Source organism: Lissotriton vulgaris, chromosome 1_1 (genome assembly GCF_964263255.1).
Source record: "Lissotriton vulgaris chromosome 1_1, aLisVul1.2, whole genome shotgun sequence".
Lineage (NCBI taxonomy): Eukaryota > Metazoa > Chordata > Amphibia > Caudata > Salamandridae > Lissotriton > Lissotriton vulgaris.
The window spans coordinates 838,665,473-838,689,093 of record NC_141685.1 but is presented as its reverse complement, the minus strand read 5'-3'; positions in this window follow the sequence as shown (position 1 = coordinate 838,689,093).

Below are 23,621 nucleotides of genomic sequence, written 5' to 3'. Positions count from 1 at the left end.
GTAGTTACAGGCTTTGCGTTCTGTCGTGTCCTGTTGTAGGATGCCTCGGAAACACCACGGAGATGAAGCTTATCCACAACTCCCCTACACCGGTTCACTCTACACCAAGGAATATATATACACTGGTGAACAGAGATGATGCCAATGCAGGGAAAGCAGGGAAACAAAACAAGGAAAGGCGGGGAGACACAGGAATCAGTAATCCAGGATGCGTAGAGAACTGGAAAACCCACTCTATGGTCTTCAGGATCTTCTCCTGTAAGTAAGAGGACTGATTAATAGAAACGTCGAAGTGACTATTCTTATGTGTATCTCATTAAACATCAATATGGGCTACCTGGACACTGTGAGTAATGCATCTACCTAGACGTGACTGGATTCTGTTATCTTCACAGAAGAAGTCGATAGTAAGATGCAGTAGAAAGAACACTCCTGTAGATAAGGAATAGATATTAGGTCTAAGTGCCTTCCCTAAATGTGACTGTATAGAATGAATAATGCATACAAATGTAACAATTACGTGGTGTGCCTTAAGAAGAATGTCTCCCTGTTTCTCCACTACAAGTCCGCTGGTCCTCTACTAATGATTCCCTAAAACACAATGGAGACGTTTTAGTTTCTCTATAGAACTTCCCGTGTTATTAGAAGCCCCCTTAAGGAATCAGGAGTACCTGTTTTGTGTCTATGACCAACATTCAAAAAGATGTCCTGGAGCGCTGAAACACTATATGCGTCACTCCTGACAATAACATAAATCACCCCTGCCGGTATAACTAACACGGATACCAACTCCGTTTACCGATGATCCAAAATAAACAGACTTTCCAGCGCAACCTGCCCTGGACGTAATCTTCTCCACAGATTTCCTCAAATCAAAAGCACCCCTATCACTTAGCTCTGAACTCGAAGGATGCAATCGGGAAGACGTCTTGAGCACAGCAAACGATCCCCGACGCGGTCCGGACGCCAACAACCCCGGAAGCAATGCACAAATCCCGCAACGAACGCAAAGCGTCGTAACAAAAACAAGGAAGGACTAAATAGTCTGCTCACGCATGCGCTAGTCCTTGCGCATGCGCTCATCTGTGATTAGCGGAGCTTTTGCCAACCATGTCTTTGCCAACCACGTCAGTACGGGTTCGGCAGGCATGACAGTACGCCCCTCCCAAAACACCCCCAACAGGTTTGGGTTTATTAGGATGTCGTCGATGAAACAAACGTATCAGTCTAGGGGCATGAACCTGACTTGCAGGCTCCCAACTGCGTTCTTCAATTCCATATCCTTTCCAATGTATTAGATATTGTAATCTACCCCTACTTCTCCGGGAGTCGACAATACTCTCCACTTCATATTCATCTTCAGAATCCACAACAACAGGTGGTGTACCCACTGGCAAACGTGTACCAGGTGTGACAGGCTTAAGGAGCGAGACATGGAATACGGGATGAATTCTCATGGACACAGGGAGATCAAGCTTCATGGCTACTGGATTAATGATTTTAGAGATTGCGAAAGGGCCAATGAATTTGGGTTGAAATTTACAAGCCCCTTTCAAGGCAATGTTTCTAGAAGACAGCCACACCTTATCACCCTCTGAATATACAGGTTCTGGTGTTCTATGTGCATCCGCCCCCTTCTTGTATTGAGTCTTGGCTTTATCTAAATTTTCCATAACAGCATTGTGTACCATTTGCAAATGTTGTACTAAGGCAGATACTGAGGGATGTTTGCATGTGATAGAAAGAGGGATAGGTAATACTCGAGGATGGAACCCATGTGAACCATAAAAAGGAGTGAACAAAGTGGAGAAGTGATGACTGTTGTTATATGCCAATTCCGCTAACCAGATGACTTCATCCCACTCTTTTGTAGACTGAAGACATTGACATCTAATCAGCTGTTCTAAACTCTGGTTCACTCTCTCCGTTTGTCCAGCTGTTTGGGGGTGATGGCTGGATGACAAACGTACTTCCACTTGTAATAGCCCACATAATTGTCTCCAAAATCTTGAGACAAATTGGGTGCCCCTATCCGTGATCAAAACAAAAGGTATGCCATGCAACCGAACCACCTGCCTTAAAAATATTTGAGCTAGTTTCAATGAAGTAGGCAAACCAGTTAAGGGAATGAAATGGGCAGTTTTAGTGAAATGATCTACTACAACTAATACTGTAGTGTTCCCTGTACTTGTGCGAGGTAATTCGACTATAAAATCCATAGATACTCTATGCCATGGACCTGGAGGGGTCGGGATGGGATTTAACAATCCTACTGGTTTGATGTGAGAGGATTTACCTTGAGCACAGACATGACAGGTCTTCACAAAATCTTGGATATCTTGTGACATACTGGGCCACCAACAATAACGTTTCACCATTTCCACTGTTCTCTTGCATCCTGGATGACCCGCCAATCCCTGTGTATGACACCATTGTAAAATATTGTGTCTCAATGGCACAGTTGGTATATATAGACCACCCATCACATATCCTAAACCATATTTCCAAATGGTTTCTTGACTCTTCAGATACTCCAGAGCTAGGGGGGTTTGCTGTGCCTCCTGTATCTCCTTCAGAAACCTCTCTTCCGTGCTTACTACACCTATGATTTTCTTGGTATCTAGGATAGAAGGTGGATCCTCTCCTGAAGGTAACGGATCGAACCCTAACCTTGACAGGGCATCTGCTTTCCCATTCTATCGCCCAGCTCGAAAGTGAATTTCAAAATCATACCCATTGAAAAACTGGGTCCATCGTAGTTGTCTCATAGAAAGGGCTTTGGTTGTCTTACGGTATTGGAGATTTCTATGGTCAGTGATGATAGTCACCGTGTATTTAGTTCCTAGGAGATAGGATCTCCATTCCTCTAGTACCTTCTTTATTGCCAGCAATTCTCTCTCCCCTATCGCATAATTCACTTCAGGTGGTGTTAGTTTGTGTGAATAGAACGCTACGGGATGTAATTCCCCTGTTTCAGGATGGACTCTTGACAACACCCCTCCCACAGCGACTTGTGAAGCATCCACCTCCACTACAAAGGGACTACACTGATCAGGATGTCTCAAAACAGGAGCGCTAGTGAAGGCTTTCTTTAGTTCCTTAAACGCAGTATCAGCTTCAACCGTCCAAACGAAAGGGATTCCCTTTTTTAGGAGCCTGGTAATGGGTGTCACTATGTCTGAAAAGCGGTTAATGAAGCGTCTATAGAAATTGGCAAAGCCAATGAACTGTTGCACTTCCTTAACCGAAGTAGGGGCGGTCCATTGCACTACGGCTCGCACCTTATGAGGATCCATTTCCAATCCCTGAGCAGAGATGATATATCCCAGAAAGGCCACCCGTGACCTATGGAAAAAACATTTATCCATCTTACAGAACAGGTTATTGTCCCTCAATCTTTGTAAAACGGATTGAACATGGTGAATATGTTCTTGTAATGTACCAGAATAAATCAGTAAATCATCAATGTAGGCTATAACGTATTGATCCAAAATGTCTCGCAAAATGTCATTAATGAAAAACTGGAATGCAGAGGGGGCATTGCAAAGGCCAAACGGCATGACTAAATATTCGAATAAACCGAATTTTGTGCAAAACGCCGTTTTCCATTCATCTCCATCCCTTACTCTTATGAGGTGGTAGGCCCCTCGTAGATCCAATTTCGTAAAGAATTTAGCCGTCTTCACCTGATCCAACAACGAGGCAATGAGAGGAAGCGGATAGCGATTGTTAATGGTGACTGAATTGAGGGAACGATAGTCAATACAACACCGCAGACCCCCTTCTCTCTTCGGTATGAAAAAAAGAGCTGACGATGCAGGGGATCGGGATACCCTTATGAAACCTAGTTCCAACATCTTATCGAGATATTCCCGCAAATATACATTCTCCTTCTCGGTTAAGGCGTACACTCTGCTAGTGGGAATACGTGCTCCTGCTTGCAAATCAATCCTGCAGTCTTATACCCGATGGGGGGGTAAACTAGTAGCCTCCTTGGCATCGAATATGGACAAAAAAGGAAGGTAAACCTCCGGTAAAGAAGTGTCTGGTTCGTCAACTGGTAATTCTGTACTGGAGATAGCGTTACAACTCTTAGTAGTCTCATCTGATTCATACGCTCGGGAGTGGTCTTCATCTCCTACCCCCGTTTCAGTGTGTAACTCAGAATGTTTGATATGTTCTTTACATAACTCGGAATCAAACTCAATAATACCCTTTTGCCAGTTTAACGCAGGGTTATGAGCTCTTAACCATGGTAAACCCAAAACTACAGGAAATTGTGGTGACAAAATCAAATCAAAGGACATGCTTTCTGTATGTACCCCAACTAATGTCACTAGGATGGGTTCAGAAGATTGCGTTATGGGCCCTGATTTGAGAGTGCTACCGTCAATGGTACACACCTCTTCTATGCTATCCTTTTGTGTTATAGGAATGTTATGTTGCTGAGCCCATCCTAGATCCATAAAATTACCAGAGGCTCCGGAGTCAATCATAATGGGTATTTGTTTTTGAGAATGTTGCCACTGCAATAAAGAAGGCACAAAGAAGTGACTCTGCATACGATTGTTTGAGGAGACTATAGATCCGGAATGACCCGATGCCTCAGTCTCTTTCGGCCTCGGGTCTTCTAGTTTTCCGACCTCCTACCTTGTTTTGGTTTAATAGGGCATTCACGGAGAAAGTGGCCTGCCTTACCACAGTATAGACATAATTTATGATCTCTTCTCCTTTGTCTTTCTGCTTCACTAATTGGACCCTTCACGCTCCCTATTTGCATTGGTTCTACTCCTTCTAATGCCTGTACCCCACTAGATTCAGGTTCTGTCTTTCTTTCTCTATAGAATGTCTTGCTATATTCATACTTCGTTTTATCCTTTCTACGTTCCCCTAATCTGGTGTCTAATTTCACCACTAAATCTATCAATTCCGGGCAAGTATCTGGGGGATCTACCACGTGTGCCAAAGCATCTTTTAACTCATCACGTAGCCCTTTATAAAATAAAGCACTACGTTTGTCCTGTGGCCAGCCAGCTTCTACTACTAGACGATTGAAAGTTGCTATATAAGCTGACAATTCTCTGTTCCCCTGTTTCAAGTGAAGCAACTCTGTATCCGCCGCATGGGTGAAAGTATGTTTGTCAAACAATTTTCGTAGGTCGCCCTTGAATCTGTCATAATCCAACAATAAAGGATCATCTCGTTCTATTAAGGGGATTGCCCAATTGGAAGCTGAGCCCCCCAAATATGAGATCATGAAAGCTACTTTGGATTGGTCAGTAGGGAAACAAGTAGGTTTACACATAAAGTGTAATTGACATTGACTGATGAAAGCTGCACAGCGTGCAGGATCGCCAGAAAAACGTTCTGGGGGAGCAAGAGGTAATGGGGGAGCGGGAGTAACCACTTGTATAACTTGTGCCTGTGTGCCAGAGGCTGCTCCGGCTCCGTCCCTGTCCATTCTATCCAGTCTAGTTGCCAATGCCTGGGTTTCTAACTGGAGGTTTCCCATCATGTTGGCTAAATCAGTGAGCGTCACTTCCATGGTGTTTGGGCGGCAATGTAGTTACAGGCTTTGCGTTCTGTCGTGTCCTGTTGTAGGATGCCTCGGAAACACCACGGAGATGAAGCTTATCCACAACTCCCCTACACCGGTTCACTCTACACCAAGGAATATATATACACTGGTGAACAGAGATGATGCCAATGCAGGGAAAGCAGGGAAACAAAACAAGGAAAGGCGGGGAGACACAGGAATCAGTAATCCAGGATGCGTAGAGAACTGGAAAACGCACTCTATGGTCTTCAGGATCTTCTCCTGTAAGTAAGAGGACTGATTAATAGAAACGTCGAAGTGACTATTCTTATGTGTATCTCATTAAACATCAATATGGGCTACCTGGACACTGTGAGTAATGCATCTACCTAGGCGTGACTGGATTCTGTTATCTTCACAGAAGAAGTCGATAGTAAGATGCAGTAGAAAGAACACTCCTGTAGATAAGGAATAGATATTAGGTCTAAGTGCCTTCCCTAAATGTGACTGTATAGAATGAATAATGCATACAAATGTAACAATTACGTGGTGTGCCTTAAGAAGAATGTCTCCCTGTTTCTCCACTACAAGTCCGCTGGTCCTCTACTAATGATTCCCTAAAACACAATGGAGACGTTTTAGTTTCTCTATAGAACTTCCCGTGTTATTAGAAGCCCCCTTAAGGAATCAGGAGTACCTGTTTTGTGTCTATGACCAACATTCAAAAAGATGTCCTGGAGCGCTGAAACACTATATGCGTCACTCCTGACAATAACATAAATCACCCCTGCCGGTATAACTAACACGGATACCAACTCCGTTTACCGATGATCCAAAATAAACAGACTTTCCAGCGCAACCTGCCCTGGACGTAATCTTCTCCACAGATACTGCAAATCAAAAGCACCCCTATCACTTAGCTCTGAACTCGAAGGATGCAATCGGGAAGACGTCTTGAGCACAGCAAACGATCCCCGACGCGGTCCGGACGCCAACAACCCCGGAAGCAATGCACAAATCCCGCAACGAACGCAAAGCGTCATAACAAAAACAAGGAAGGACTAAATAGTCTGCTCACGCATGCGCTAGTCCTTGCGCATGCGCTCATCTGTGATTAGCGGAGCTTTTGCCAACCATGTCTTTGCCAACCACGTCAGTACGGGTTCGGCAGGCATGACAAAGCGTCTCTTTTGTACAGCACGTCACAGCTCACTGCCCCGGGGGCCTGTGTGAGCTTGGAGCCATTTCCAAACTCGGGTTGTAAAATTATCAGGCCTGGGCCAAAGCCAGCGCGAACCATTTTTATAGGACTTCAAGAAAATTGAATCCTAAAATCTTGATTAATAGTGGCATTGCACAGCAGGGAACAGGAGGATAAAACAGGCCACAACTCCACACATTGAGAATGCTTCTCTTTAGAAGTTTGTTTGCTATTTTCCCACTTCTTTTTAATAGGAGTAGGATTGTTTTTAGTAAAGACCTTTTCAGGACTTTCTGACAGTTGGGGTTTAACTGGTTTCCCACACAAGCTGTCTCTGCCTAATTCTTCATAGGATTTTTCAATTATTCTGGCCAGTTCTTGTGGTTGCTCAGTTACATCAAATTCCCTTAACTTTTGGCGGATCACCACGGATGCTGCTTCACCTTTAATATTAGCTAATATTATTGTTGAGACCTGTTAGAAATCTTTCAGTAATTTCATACCTAGATTTAAAGCAGGCTCTGCCCGTATTCATTTTGAATTTGTTTCAGGACGTCTGGTATTACCGCCATAGACGGAACACCGTGTGTTTTAGTGTCAATAGCAGCAAAGTCTGAACCACAAGTGTCGCAGTCCTCCAGATGTGTTGCGATCCCCATTGGTAAACAGATTGTTAAAATTCTGTGTTTCTCACGTGGGGTAGTATTTGGAAATACTGCCTCGATTTGAGTAATTTTTTGAGATATCCAGAATGGAACTTGTAACCGTTTTGCGGGTAATTTACCAACGACCAAATGTAGAGTCTGTTGTGTAATTTTATTTGTGTTCCCCTGGTGGGGTGGGGGGATGCTGTGGAATCATTATTGCAGGTTGGACTGTAAGAATCCACATGACATATTGAACCAATTGTCTTTAGATTTTGACCAGCTCTTTGAGTTGAGCTCGTAGTTCCACATCTGTCATTTCATTACTTTCAGGATGCGGAGTATAGCTGGCTAAAACCGACCATGTTGCTCCTGGTCTACCTAGTGGACCAAGCCTGGTAATGTGATTTATATGTTTTAGGGTGCCTTTAAACCAGAGCGCATGCTCCTGGTATGTGAGTGGAATTTCAATACCCTCGAAAGAAATGTATTCCGTTGGTGGTTCATCTTCTTTGTAGAAGTGAAACATGTGTTCTTGGATCTGCTTCAGGGAAGACTATCCATTAATAGAATACCTCTGTCTGGTGATATTCATGTGCCTCTATCACAAAAACTGCCCTACCACCTCTTGACGTTAGGCCATTTTTCATTTCTCCATTTTTCATTTTTCATTTTCCATTTTTCCATTTTCCATTTTCCATTTTTCACTTTTTTTTATTGATGGCTCTCCTTAAATTTGAAGCAATGATTATAGCATCATTGTCGATTTCTTGTAAACCTGTTATGTTAAAAGCTACCGGATCTGCTGCAGCTCCACCGTTCTCGGTTTCGATATCCGTCATTTTGTTGATGAAAGTTTGCAGAGCAAGTTTCAAGGAAACAAATATAAGTGGCACAATATTTTGGAACACTGTATCCTTCAACGTTGAACAAACCAAAAAGCTAATACATAGGGTTTTCGTCCTACTCAGCTATGGCGGATATTATCCCTTTACCCACTCCAGACGTCTATTGGAGTATTACGGAAAAAGGAGTCCCTGAGAAAAGCCCGACTGAGTTTCTTTAGCATCTAGCCTTAAATTAGTGCCTTACCAAACGTTGGGCGCCATGTAGTGTAGTTCCTATATTCCCAATAGGCTCTGTGCATTGGAATAATATATTCTATAGATATGACGTAGGACTTAGGTCAGTAGGTCTCTTTCGAATATACTAAACTTAACTTTGAGTGCCAGGTAGCTCAGAGGTCACTAGAAACTTTCTCAAATTCACAAGAAGAGATTAGTTTCTGACACTCGCATAAACATGACAACTTTGTTTCCCTATGACTGGAATAATTATCTTCAGAGTCATGGAAACAATAGATAAGTATTTAACTCAGTCAATCGTGCATGCTTCGTTTCTACAGAGTTGCAGAGAAATAGCGAGACGGGCGTTTTCAATAAAAGGTTTATTGAACAGTCTTCTTTCTCATGCAAGAGAGGTGAACTGCTACAATAATTAGACAGAATGCAAAGTATAAACAGCGAGAATAGTATTATAAAATAATACTGTAATAGCATTGTATGGTTTCTAAGCCAGATAAAAATACATACTTAAATAAAATAAACTAAAATACTCAACTGGTGCTTCTAAAATACGCCTACCCCAATGTACCTAACCTAAGTCTAGTACGACGGAAGAAGTAAGTATGGTCTTTAGCATAGATTTAGTTTTTGCCAAGAATCTACCAAATGTTTCTCTAGGTTCTAATCAGCTCCATACCGTAGAATGAAGGAGGTCTGGTATCTCTGTCTCGGGACTCGATTTCCCAACACCCCGCAAAGGAAGTTAGAAACACTGGAGCTGGATTTCTCAGCAGAGGAGGGCAGCTTCCTGATCAGTGCATCAGCTGGAGAATCAGCTTCCTTCAGCACTTGCTGTTGTGAGCTGGGTCGGGCAAGTAGGTTGTCGAACTGCTCCGAACCACCGTGCTTTGCTATAGCAAGTGAAGGTATATTTATACCTTGAAGGTGTTTAGGAATGCCATGTTTGACGTAAAGTCGGGCATATGAACGTCAAGAATGAACCCCTAAGGATTAGATGTTCATTGTAATACTAACTGAGTTCTTGGAGAAATCAATATTCAAGCATGGGGAAGTCCCTAACGGCTTAAGCTGGGTTTCCAAGAAATCGTTGTGACGTTTGGTGAATGGATGGAAGTAGACATGCCTGTATTTGGGTTGCATGGGCTATGCCTAAATAAGGGCTTGATTTCTATGCCTATATAAGGATATAAGGGCAACGTGAATTGTACCTATATAAGGGCATGAATCGGGAAAATCCATTCGGAATCTAAAACGCCATACAACACTTCCATTATGGAACATTTATGTGCTGCAGCCTGCATCACCATATTTGTACAATGTGCTCCACAATGGACATAAAGAGCAAGTGGTTGTTCTTTGCGTATGAATGCTTGTGCACCATGGTATTTCCCTGCCATATTTGCTGCACCATCATATGTTTGTGCTCTCAACTTTGACAGAGAAAGACCATGACGGCATAAAACATCTTTGACAATCCTAGCAATCGCAGTACCAGTGGTATTATCAGCCTGAAACAGTCCAATAAAATTCTCATGAGAATACAGATCTTGGTCAATGTAACAAATACAAAAGCTTTTTTGTTCTTGACCAGATATACCCTGTGTGCCATCAACAATTACTGCATATGGATTGTCACCAATAATTTTTTTACGGATTTGATCAAAAATTGCATGGGACAATAACTGAAGAACTTCATTTTGTATGACTGGGCTGAGAAATTCTGCTTGATTTGCTGTAATCCACTGTTTCAAAGAAGGTACATCCTCTGCTTGTGCACTAAGAAATTGATGGAAATTCCCATCACTGTCATCATGACCTCGGAGTGCAAGTCCTTGTTTTGCCGGAAGAGCTATGGTATGAATGATTTTGATAAAACAGAGTCATGCTTCTTTCTGTTGTTGTTGGACTTGCTGTGATAACTGGTGATTGATTGATTGACCTCAGGGCCGGACTGGGACCCAAAACCGGCCCTGGCAAAGTGCTTGGCCGGCCCCCGGTAGGTTGGGGGTGCGGTCGAGCTGATTACCAGGATTGGTTTCTGCCGATTTCGTTACAGGGGCAGATATTGCAGCTATGCTGCAAAAAACGGCCCTGTAACCATGGCGGTCCACCGGGGAAATGCCCGGTGCCCGCTATGACCAGTCCAGCCCTGATTGACCTCCTCTATACTGTACTACTTGATTCACTGCATATGAATAACTGCTCTGGTGCTTTTTGAACCTTTCTATTGCCTTCTTCCAGTTGGTGTAACCAGTGCTGCAAAATGCCTCCTTTGTGTTCTTAGAAAGCTCAGTTAATCTCAGTGACATAGCCTTTGAACAGTGAAAGCATAGTACTCCTGCCACTCTACCGCTGTAATGCAGCCAGGGGAAATCCTGGAACCATCTTCCTTGAAAATACAGAATGCCCTTTTTCTTTATTTGTGATTGTGTTACAAAGATTTGAATTGGCAATGTGCTCTTGTGCGATTGGTTTGGTACCACTGTGCTTACAAGTGTTTCCTCTGTATCCTGAAGACTAGTTGTTGTTGCATAAGAACTGTTGCTTGATTCGTCTGAGGCAGTGACAACTCCACAAAATGTTCCTGGGACCGGGGTGCAATCACTTGATATTTTTAAATCTGTGGCCCCAACTCCATATTGAATTGCAGTCTGCAGTTCAGATATATCATCACCATGAATTGTGTTAATTTCTGAGTTGTCTGAATATAGGTTCACTTCACTTTGCTGTTTCTTTGCAAAGAATTTCCGAATGTCCATTCTAAGAAAAAAGGAACAAATAAGTTTGTAGCAGTTGCAATTTGGGAACATACAGAATATTAAACTGCAGTTTAAAAGTTGCAAACTGTCTTTTGTGTGCACTCTCTAATGTAATCAGCACAGGGAGTGTTAGGGGCACAACCTGCCTCCAGTATAAGGATCCTCTTCCAATGTAGTGCAACAGTGAGGGGAAATGATGCATGTGCAAAGTCTTCCCAGAAGGTCTATCCAGTTGTTTTATAACACTTTTAGGTTTCCACAGCAAGAACAGCATTCTAGTAAGCATCTTGCCTGACTAGAGTGTTTCAGCAATACATAAAACACTGCAGTATATATTTTATGGTGGCAAAGGAACCTACCTGAAAAATCTCTTTCAGCAGAAAATGACAGGCCATGTGACCAAGCAGGGTTTCAAAAGCGAAGTATTGTTGAACTTGTAGCAAAATAAATCTGTTTGGGAAAATAATAATGCATTGTAAGGCTTTTGATTTTGGTCTTAGTAATATAAGTACTGTACTACAGAATTGTTCAGAACATAGCATTGAAAGAGAAAATGCACAAATGATGTGATGGTGACAAAGGGACTGCATTATCACAATTTGAGAAAAAGTATCCAAACAGATTGGCCAAGAAATCATTTTTTTTTTTACGCTAGACAAGGCTATGGTACACTTACTCATTAGCAGTAGTAGTGGCAGCCGCAGCCTTCTTTTGCAATTTTCTTGATCCACTCACTGGCTGTAAGTTGCTGGTCGGACTAACTACTGGATTCAGATGGCTGATGGTGCTGCGTTTCTTTCTGCTCTGGGACTCTGGAGACTTACCACCAGGTAATGGTTCAGGTGAGCCGAAGCTCAGTCTGTGGACTTGGAAGAGGAGATGGCTACTCAAATGCGGTACTAGGATGGTCCTGCTCAGTTGCTAAATGGTGACATAAGTACATAGAAATGAAACTGATGGACTTGAGACAAAATCTTCATTAGCAGTACCCTGAGCCAACTACCATCAGGTGTAAAACTCCACATAGTTTTAAGAGCAATAGAGAATTGAGGAAAACAGAACTAGGAGAGAGTGTGAGTGTGTGTGAGATGCATGAAGGCTCAAACATGGTGCAGGGAGCCTCTTGCCTTTTTATTTTTGGCGAGTAGCCCGCTACTCCGGAAACCCATAAAGAATTTGTGTTGAATTAGTATAGTGAAATAGGAAAGTAATTTGAGTGGTAGATAGGTTAGTCAGTCATTTGGATTCAGAAGGATAGCGGAGGCATAGAAGAGGGAAAAAGGTTTGCATTTATATAGCGCTTGTTACCCCCATGGGGTGTTGAAGTGCTTTTTTGGCGAGAAGTATGCTACTCCGGAACCCATAAGTATTAGTGGTGAATTAGTATAGGGAAAGTAACTTGAGTGGTGGATATCTTTGAGAGAGCATTAGGAAGGGGCGATCGTCCAGTGATGACATTTTTATAAAACCTGGGAGAGGGCTATGGCCTAGAAATAGAATGGGGTATAGTCATGACTGTTCTAAAGTATGTGAAAGCAAAGAATACCACCCTGTGAGCAGCAAGATAACAGAAAACTATTGTTTTAGGATGATCCTCAAGTTCTTTCCTAGAATTGAGTTGAGGGCCAATGGAAAAGAGAAAGGGCATTATTTACTGTGGGGAAGAAAGAAGAACAATCTGTATATAAAAGTCTCTCTGCCTACCCAATTCATCACAAAGCTGAATAGTAGGATACTGGGAACAACTCTGTATGCAAAATTGAGGATCAGGTTTCTTATGTGTATTACGGGTAGAGAGGTCAAAATAAAACCCTTGGATAATGTTAAAGACAGTGGTGATGGGACCAGTGAATAGTAGGTATATTGTGTCACATGTTTGTCTGTCAGTGCAGATTATCCTGGGAGGAAACTGGATTACTGGGAAGGTGTTTTTTTTATTGAGGTACTCGTTGATTATACTATGCTTCCTTTGACCATGTATCCCATTTAGGGTCTCCATCTGCACAGCCCGAAATTGTTCGCTCTGAGAACATTGTAGTTGATATATACTAAAACTGTTTCCTTAAGTTCCTCAGCTGACTGACAAGGGGTCTCTGTCATCGTAGTACAAATGACTCTTGGGCAGATCTTGACATTTCTTAGTTTATAACGCTGCAATTAATCGCAATAAACATTTAAACAAATACCCACATTTCTTTCTGGCATTCATTTTGCTAGCAAAACAATTTCTTTCTGGGTGTAATATTTTACTATTGTGAATTCTGGCTCAATAACTGCTTCAACCCAAGAGGCCTGGTGCTGCTCTGGAAACTCCTGTATTATGCCCATCTTCAAAGTAATAAAAAAAAAGAATGAACATGCAACAAACAGAAAACCTACCTTATAAATGTTGAAGCAATGTGCAGGACAACTGTGCATTTCTCATGCTTTTGATCGCCATCATAGAAAATATCCCGGACAGCAGTGGAATCAGGGGTGACACATGACCCGGCCCTTGTGGGTATGCCCAAGTGGATCATTGCCTCACTACAAAAAAACTCTCTAATACTCGACCTCAGAACCTTACGTCCATCTGCTTGCGTGGAGTAAGGGGTGAGTCATTCGAACTTTGTTTTCTGAACATTTACCTATGGAAGATCAGAGCTACCGAGAAAGAAAGTTCGAATGTCCAATGAAATACAAAGTCTGTCCTGGCCTGCCTATTTTTAGGAGAGAGTGCTATAAATAATTTTCAGAGGTTACTAGAAGTTTATAGAGAGGCTGACCCCACTAAATTCTATAAAGTCAGTTTTTGTCCAGGGGGTGAATACATGCTGGTGATACCCCCCTCCAACCTCCAAATGAGCGTTTGTTAACAGAAATTGACTCAAATCTTCCTGTGTCAGGGGAACCATGTCTGGAGAACTGACTGAAAGGGATTCGGTCCTTCTTGTCGTATGCGCCTCTACGCGAACCCTTTGCTAATTCGCATGCACTGCAGTAAGTAACACACCCACGGTTTACCTGCATCACACCCCATCTGCGAACATTTTACTGGCTCCTGATTCAGAAGAGATGACAGTTCAAGCTGCTGACCTATTCCTACTAGGCTCTGCTCAACGAAGGACCACCATACATCAACAAATGCCAAACCTTCCATCAACCATCCAAACCCCTCTGATCAGCCTCCCTCTCCATCGCAGATACCCCATGTATCTGTCCAGCCTACAGCAGGGGACGCTCCTTCTCGCACCTGGCAGTCAAAGCCTGGAACAACATATCCTCTGCACCTCAGGACAGCACCATCACTCCAAAAATTCAGACTAGACCTAAAGACCTGGATGTTTGAGTAACCACCTCAATGCAGCTACAAAAAGCCCGAGTGCCTCGAGACCCTCACAGGTGATTAGCCTCGCTCTACAAATACTTGATTGATTGATTGATTGATTTACTAGTGTGCGCGAGTGTGGTTTCGACTGACCCCACCACCCTTTATTTATCCCTTTCAGACTGCGCCCGGCCCTCAGGGTGAATGGGGATACATTGTATAGTAGAGGCCAGGTGGTACTCTACAACCCTTTTAGCTTTTATTTAACCAAACTCAACTTTAGGATGCTTACACTGCGCATACATAATCCTGCTGTCTCTGTCTTGGTATGGGCTTGGAGCGTAGGCTATACCTCTGTCCCACTTTTTAACTTTCACCAGCTGGGTGGTTGGCAGTAGCAGATGACCTAGTTTGGATGCCAAGACATGGAGGGGTTGTTGCAGGCACGGGTCCTCCATCCATGGCTGTGGCCCTAGAACGACCAGGGCTACCCTGGGCACTCTGCTCGGAGGGGCTTGGCTCTGCCATTTCTTCCCACAGCGTGTGACCCACCTCATCAGGGTTATTACTCTGCCCCCCTACAGGGGAAGCCGTCCGCTTAAACCAGTAGATGCTCTTGCCCACCCTGGCTTGGCTACGCTGGACAGTGACCATAGTCCCTTGAATGTTCATTTTGACAGATCTCTTTCTCAAGAAATGATACGAAGGGTCGAGGCAAAAGAAATGCACCTATTAACATACGTGGCTTTGTTAGTATTGTGATGGTGCTTTGAAAACCAGGAAGTACAACCCTATTTACTCCCTATTGAGCAAACAGCCTAAAATACAATGAAACAATTTTTGGGAATCAGCACCCATCAAGAGAAGTGTTTCTCAACATACAAGTCCTTTCACATAAACTCAATTCAACGAAAAAGTGGTAAAATAAACAGGTCCCGGCTCCTCTGTTGATCGAGATGTATTCTTTATTGTTTGATCCAAATGTTAAAATCCAAAAACACAATTCATTTTCTTTAAGCCAACGCATTTCGTCTCTTAATCGAGACTTCTTCAGGGCTCAGAAAAGCAGAGTTAAATCAGTTTGGGAAAATTGTTCACAATTTAAGGACATCAATTAATATTTTTTTCAGGTCTGTAATCTTCGATTATATTAGTATAAAGCTGTAATATTCCGCTGTAGTTGTTTTAAGCGTAAAGGGCATGGTGGCCAGCACAAAAGAACAACATCCGCGGTCAAGTGGTTACCGTTTGTCTGTGATCACCAGTGGTGACAGTGGTTCCTCACTTGTGATTGTGCAAGAGTGGCATCCTCACACTTTCTCATCCACCCACGTGTCTATAGCAGGGAACCACACTTTGTCTCTCAGTGTCTCTTTGGTTTTCACCACCCATAATGGCCTTGATGAGCTGGATCAACAACCCTGGCCCAGAGACATTGGGGCCCCACAGTCTGTCGGCCCTTGAGTAACAGGCCTTCTTCCTGGTGCTCAACTCATCTCTGACTCTCCAGAGCTGACCCATTGTTGTTTGCTCAGAGGACGTCAATGATTTTGCTCTGTCAAGGAAGTTAGGCCATTGTTTTCTGAGGAGCACAGCCTTAGCTTTGGACAGGCTTGAGTCATTCAAAGTCATATCTTTGATTTCCTCAATCAATAGGGCCTGGGGACATGCCTTATGCATGACCATACTCACCAATTCTTCATACCACTCATCTTTCTCAGTCTTTTTTCAGACTCAGCTGTGCTTGCTCATGGCACGATCGATTGTCGCCGGGTTGTTCATTCTGAGGCAATACTTCACATTGAAGGAGCACGACAACAGCTCAATTTGGGGAGGCACATGTCAAGACGTACCTGCAAACAGCAGAACGAGTGGCTTGTGCTCTGTGATGACTCTGAACTGTTGTCCACATAAATGCAGATCAAAATGGCGGCATGGACCTCACATTCAATTTGGACATACCTAGTTTCAGTGTCTGAGAGCACTCTGCTTACCTAAGCAATGGGTACCTACAACATTTCTGTTTTCTCCTGTAGTAGGATCGCCCCTAGTTCTATGGTGCTTGCATTGACCACCAACTCTGTCCAGTGTCTAGGGTTGAAGTACTCCATGGTGGCGTCTGCCAGTAGTAATTCCTTTACCTGGTGAAATGCCAAGTCTGCACATGTGGCCCACTCCCAGGGAATATCAATCCTTGTTAGGTCCCTCAGCGGTTCAGGCAGAGTGACTAGGTTCAAGATGAATTGGCCACAGTATATCACCATACCTAGAAAGATCATCACCTCTGTGACATTCTGAGGGATCCACGCATTTCAAATTGTTTACACTTTCCTTGGGTCCACCCGCATACCCTCTCTTGCGAACTTGTACCCAAAGAATTCTATTGAGTTCTCATAAAACGAGCACTTCTACTGGTGAAATGTCAACCCACATCTACCAGCCGCTTGAAGGTGGCCCTGAGCTTCACATGGAGTTCTTCCAGCGTATTGCAGAAGATCAGGATATGATCATTGGTGTTTATTACCCCCCTCAGGCCAGAGAGGGTCTTATCAATGCAGAAGAGGATATGCTGAAGTTGAGCCTCTGATACCTCCAGAGGCCTATGTGGGTTAAACATGTGGTTATGTAGCAGCTGGCCAGCTCTAGCTCTAGCTGGTGGTTTCTGGCATTAAGGTCAAGCTTAGAGAACCATTGGGTGCCGTTCAGGTCTGCCAAAATGTCATCCACTGCTGGGATAATGTGTCACTCCTGTCAAATGGCTTTGTGTGAGAGCAGTATGTCTACCCAGAGTCGAATGGCTTCTGGCTAGTTGGGCTTCTTTGCAATTACCAGAGGGGAGACCCAGAGTGTGGGTCTAGTGAACTTTTCGATGAATCCCTTGCTGTTCCAAGTTCCACAGCTACTTGTCCACCAGCGGCCGCAGGTGGAAGGGGACCCTCCTGTGATGAAGTGCTGAAGGCCTTACAGCACTATCGATATGCAGCAGAACCTGCATGCCTTTCAGTCATTCAAGCCCTTTGAATAGCTGGGGAAATTCCTGCATGATGGTGGTGATCACATGCAACTAGTGGACCTGCCTCGGAAGGTACTAGTATCGCCTTCGATGACATGGAACTGGGCACGCATCGACTTTCCCTCACTCACCTCCATGAACTCCACCGCTCCTTTCAAGGGCAGTGGTTCTGTACCACCGTAAGTGTAGATTCTTGCTTTGGTGGTGGCCAGCTCGGGGTATGCTGTGATTTTGTCAAATTGCGAGGAGTCCATGGTTTTTGACAGATGTGCCAGTGTTTATCAATGCCTTCACCAGGGTAGTTTAGTCTGCCCTGTTCCCATGATGCACTGGGCCAGGGACAGACTGATTTGCATATAGCCAGGTTCTGAGCTGGGATGGGGCAGTGAGATAAATAACGGTGATGGATCAAGCCCTGATCTTTGGACTGGGTAAGAGTGGTCTGTTTAACTCAGACACTCTGTTCATCACCACCCCCTTTTTGTAAATCGTTTTTGGCCACTATAGGTGTGGCAGGGTATACTCAGACATGAGTCCCTTTCTCACTGCTCCATCAGGATTCAAGCAAGCCGGGCCGAAGAAGGCTGAAATGCCAGAAACCGGTCCCCGGTAGCTTGTCTCCTTTCTGGTGAAGAATTGGCTTGGTAGTTTAGTCTGCCCTGTTCCCATGATGCACTGGGCCAGGGACAGACTGATTTGCATATAGCCAGGTTCTGAGCTGGGATGGGGCAGTGAGATAAATAACGGTGATGGATCAAGCCCTGATCTTTGGACTGGGTAAGAGTGGTCTGTTTAACTCAGACACTCTGTTCATCACCACCCCCTTTTTGTAAATCGTTTTTGGCCACTATAGGTGTGGCAGGGTATACTCAGACATGAGTCCCTTTCTCACTGCTCCATCAGGATTCAAGCAAGCCGGGCCGAAGAAGGCTGAAATGCCAGAAACCGGTCCCCGGTAGCTTGTCTCCTTTCTGGTGAAGAATTGGCTTGGTAGTTTAGTCTGCCCTGTTCCCATGATGCACTGGGCCAGGGACAGACTGATTTGCATATAGCCAGGTTCTGAGCTGGGATGGGGCAGTGAGATAAATAACGGTGATGGATCAAGCCCTGATCTTTGGACTGGGTAAGAGTGGTCTGTTTAACTCAGACACTCTGTTCATCACCACCCCCTTTTTGTAAATCGTTTTTGGCCACTATAGGTGTGGCAGGGTATACTCAGACATGAGTCCCTTTCTCACTGCTCCATCAGGATTCAAGCAAGCCGGGCCGAAGAAGGCTGAAATGCCAGAAACCGGTCCCCGGTAGCTTGTCTCCTTTCTGGTGAAGAATTGGCTTGGTAGTTTAGTCTGCCCTGTTCCCATGATGCACTGGGCCAGGGACAGACTGATTTGCATATAGCCAGGTTCTGAGCTGGGATGGGGCAGTGAGATAAATAACGGTGATGGATCAAGCCCTGATCTTTGGACTGGGTAAGAGTGGTCTGTTTAACTCAGACACTCTGTTCATCACCACCCCCTTTTTGTAAATCATCCAAACTCCACAGTGCACAGGGGTGATGGCCATTTTCAGCTGCCCGTTTTTCCTGGGAACGAGATCATGCACATTTTGCTGTTGTCATCAGTATTCTCAGGATATGCATCTGTCATACTACCCTCCGAGAGGCCCTCCGTCACCCCCTCCTTGATCGACAGCTGCTGCTGCTCTGCATTGGTACTCCGTTCTTTTACCTATGCCATTGGCTATGGCACACCTTGACAGCATGGTTATTCTGCCCGCATCTGGAGCACTGATGACCTCCAGCATAGCAGACTTTCAAGTTCGGTGTGCAAGGCTGCAGTTGCCACACCTGTCTTCTGGCACTCTTAATGCATTTGGGGCGAGCTTGTTGTCTCTGAATGGCATTGACTTGTTCCTCCTTGACCTTCATAACATGAGCTGCCCCTGCTGGAGTCGCACCTCTCACAAGTGCTACCTCTATGTCGTTGGCCCGGCTGTTCGCTAGCTCATGTGATCTTGCCAAACCCAAGATATAATCCAGGGAGATCCCTGATGGCGGAGGATAAGATGCCTCATGACTGCCAATGTGCAGCCTTGTATCAGCTGGGCTTGTATTTCTTCAGGCTCGTTGATGTTGACTAACATGCTCATAAGTCATGAATAGAACACATCCCCTGACTCATCATCTGTTTGATGAGCCTACCGCTATTTAAACCGCTTGTAGTCTGGGTTGTGCTGTGGGTGAAAATGCCTGTCTAGTGCCACTTCTGCACAATCAAATTCAGTGTCACCATCCATGTTGGGCAGAGTCTCAAATAAGTCATACAGTTCTGCCTCACCAAAATGAAGCAACAGTGACCTCTTCATTGCCCCATCTGTTTCTTGGTGGCATGAAAGCAATATGTAATAATTCAACCTATGAGCACCATCTCATTGCCACCAAGGCCGGGTCCATCAATTCACTGAAGGGCGACACCGCTGTGACTGACGAATAGGCGCAGGGTGTGAGTGGCAGTATAGCCTTGTTGTATTTCTGGTCTGTCATTGTTACGGCAGTCCTTTAACAGCAGGCAAGCACTTTCTCTCGGGCCGCGGGATGGGGTGAGTGCCTTTCACCCTACCTCACACCCATTCCCAGAATGGACGTGTCTGGCTGCACTTGGCTCCCATGAGGCAGTCCTGCTCCCCACTTCCTTCTCATGCCGGTCTGGATGTTGGGACTCCAAGGGTGTGGTGTACCTACCAAATGGTAGATGGCACTCTCATGCACTCTCCCCTTTTTTATTAATTCTTTTCTTTGTTTTGCTCCTAGCCTAATCACCTGGTCCCAACCACATTGGCTGTAGGAGTGAAGCAGTATCATTTGCCCGTCAAGTGCAGGGGATTACACTCACTGTATAACCTGTGCTCACAATTTGGAGGCTTGGCACTGAGCAGTCAGGCTTACTACAGAGGAAATGTGTAAAGCAAAGGCACAGCAGCCACTCACGATAAATGCAATGAGAATCACAAAAGAGACTTCACAGAGGATGTATGTAAAAATGTTTATATTTAACACACATATTCAGTCATTATAACATGACCATTATATACCTTTGGGCATAAAACACATTCGGAAATATTACTAGCAGTACAAAGCCCACTCATATTGTTATGATATCAATATTATGCACACTGTGGACATTGCAGATTTACCCCTCCCCAATTGAGACAATGGGCACACTTATGCGGTGCACCATATCAAAATTAGGCACATACACAAAAATAGAACACTTTTTAACAGTACCACGAGCCCAAGCCAATTGAGAAAACCCAATGTAAAAAGGTATTGTGCTTTTGGCAATAAACAATGTATAATGCATTACTACCAACCGGTGTCATGAATCACAGTTGGTTCACACTCAATCACTCCCACCCACATCCGCTCACTCAGCACCACTATGCAGTGCAACAGGTATCAACCTGTATGTAAGGCACACTCTTACACACACATAGGTTCTCAGCACACTAACTCAGTCACTAGTACCCAGTAGATCAATGGTTCACCCTCAGCTGACTCCAGGGCCCAAACTTCCCTGCACCCTTTAGTTCACTCCAATTGTCCTATAGCCCCAGACGGAAGATAACCAATCCTGACTCCCGGACACTGGGCCACACATGGTGAAGTCACAGTTAGTCTGGGTCCTCGGGAAGCAGGTGAGAATATGTAACAGTTTTAATTAGGAGGTAGACGTAATCAAGGAAAGGTTAGCAGCTACTCAGGAAATTCACCCACAGGTCTCAAAACACTAAGGAGTCACACATTCTCTTAACCCACTTCCGACCTGTCTCAGAAGCTTCTCTTCAGCCCAGTCAATCGCTCTTGCTACTACCTGGTGCCAAGACATCTTCGGGAGGGGCAAGTGTAGAGAGGGCAGTTGGTCTGCCACAATTAGGGTCAACAAGGGAACAACCGATGAATGTGGAGCAACACAATAGAGCCTCTCGATAGGATATGGCGCCCCACTCGGTACATGATGATCCCGGTCATGCCCAGGCTATCTGGGCGCAGCCCCTGGTGAGCATTGTTATGAGTCGCACCAGGCACTTCAGATTTCAAACATGATGAGTTTAAAATTACACGTCTCCTGGGAAAGGAGGCACAAGGACCGGTGCAGGTTGAAATGGAGTGCACCAGGGAATTCGGGTCAGACACAGAAAAGAAATGCAATTCTGTATCTCCCAGGAAAGGATGCACCCTGTCTGGAATTAAGATGAGGCACTACTTCAGGTACACCTCCACTTCCGAGGGTCGTACCCTGTGAATCGGACACCAAACGCAATTAGCATGCAGTTGGTGTGTTGCACAAGAGAGATGTAGCATGATCGACAAAATGGGTCATGATGGGTCCCGCAACCGGGAATCTGCTCACCACGAACTAGACGCTTATGAGTCTCGGAGTCCCCACAGTACAGAAACCACACATCATAGATGCAGGCAAGATTTCTGGGCTCCATACTAGACTATCTGGGCCCCAGACACAAGTCTTAGTTCCACGCTTACACCACGCTACCAATTGAAATCAGTAGCTGAGGTGGGCATCTGGGAGGGCATCACTCTCCAAATGTCACAGGTAGATGGTGAAGGTCCCTTGTGGGAGATTTTTTGATGTGCCTGAGATCTCTGTGAGAACAGGAGGCCCGCAGTCGGGCCCTTGAAGAGCACACTTCAGAGCGCCACACTTCAGAAGGTCCTCGGGCCAGGCCAGCCTCTATTCAGACAGTTATACTCCATGTGCACAACAGAGTCCTCTGACAATGTGCACCACACAGTCCGGGCTCTCTGCTCCCATGTCCCCACAAGCATATCTCACCCTTTGCTGAAGGATGGCACCTGTAGTTATACTATCATGTGACTTTCAATTTCAGGGTGGTTTAGGGGTTTTTCCTTTGAACCACAGATGTCTCCCCTAAATTGTAAAATGGCCTGTCTGCCATGGGGCCGTGGAATGCAGACCCTAATCTTTAGTGGGGCCATGATCCGGTCCCTAGAGGCTAAATGTTGCAAACTCTATTTTCAATCTATCCATTTGGCCCTCAAATGGCAGAGGTAAGCTGTTCCCTGGGGATGCCCATAGTTTATGGCGGTTAATTGGAGAATGCACATATGTGCTCCCCCCGACCCCTGGTTTCATTGGAGCCAGACACCACGGTCCCGGTACTCCTGGCGCATAGAAATGCCCATACTGTATAAGTGGCATTTCTAAGCAAGTTATGTTATAACCCTCTTTACCAATGGAGCGGGTTTGGCACTGTGAACCCATTGATATGTAACATCATGAGGCTGCTCCACTGTAATACACTAATGCAGTCTGAAGTAATGTCAACCACTTCCTCATGTTACTCTATGGGAAGGGCAGGTCTCATAGATAGTGAAAACGTACATAGGTATTCTTCATTACCTAGGTGCACATATACTATTACCAGTAATGGCAGGAGGGACACATAGTCCCTGCCCCAGTGGTTCAAGTGTGCCTGCCAGAGTCAGCCTAGTAGACTGGACATGGATTTAACTAATATGTGTTTCTGTGCGTACGCACAAGCTTGCATTGGTAGGTGGCACATGCAATCATGGGCACCATAAGTGCGGATGCGTACTCACAGCGGCCTACAGTGGCATGCTGCCCATGAGTTTACTCAGGATAGACACCAGTGTGCAACCACCAGTTTCTTTGGCAGATCAGCCTTTGTTTCAGAACCTGGAATCAGCACCTGTTACCAACACAATAAGAATGGGGGTGTGGAGGGGGCGTGGCTAGCAGCCAACCATGGCGGCTGCTTGAGAGACTAGCTCCGTAGTCTAGGCGGCCTCTCCGTAAATCCGACAAAGTATCCGACTGTTTTGGGATCTCCAAAGGAGAGATCCGACGCGTAGGACCGGGCGGAACGGAAGGCGGCAACTCCTGTGGAAATCCGACGCCGGGTGCCAGAGCTCGGACTGCGCTCCCTTGAGGCCTGCGGCGGGGCTGAGAGCCGGGACATTTCCTTCTGGACCGGCCCGGCAGGAAGTGGCGCTGTCCCGGGGGAAGTTTGCCGGAAG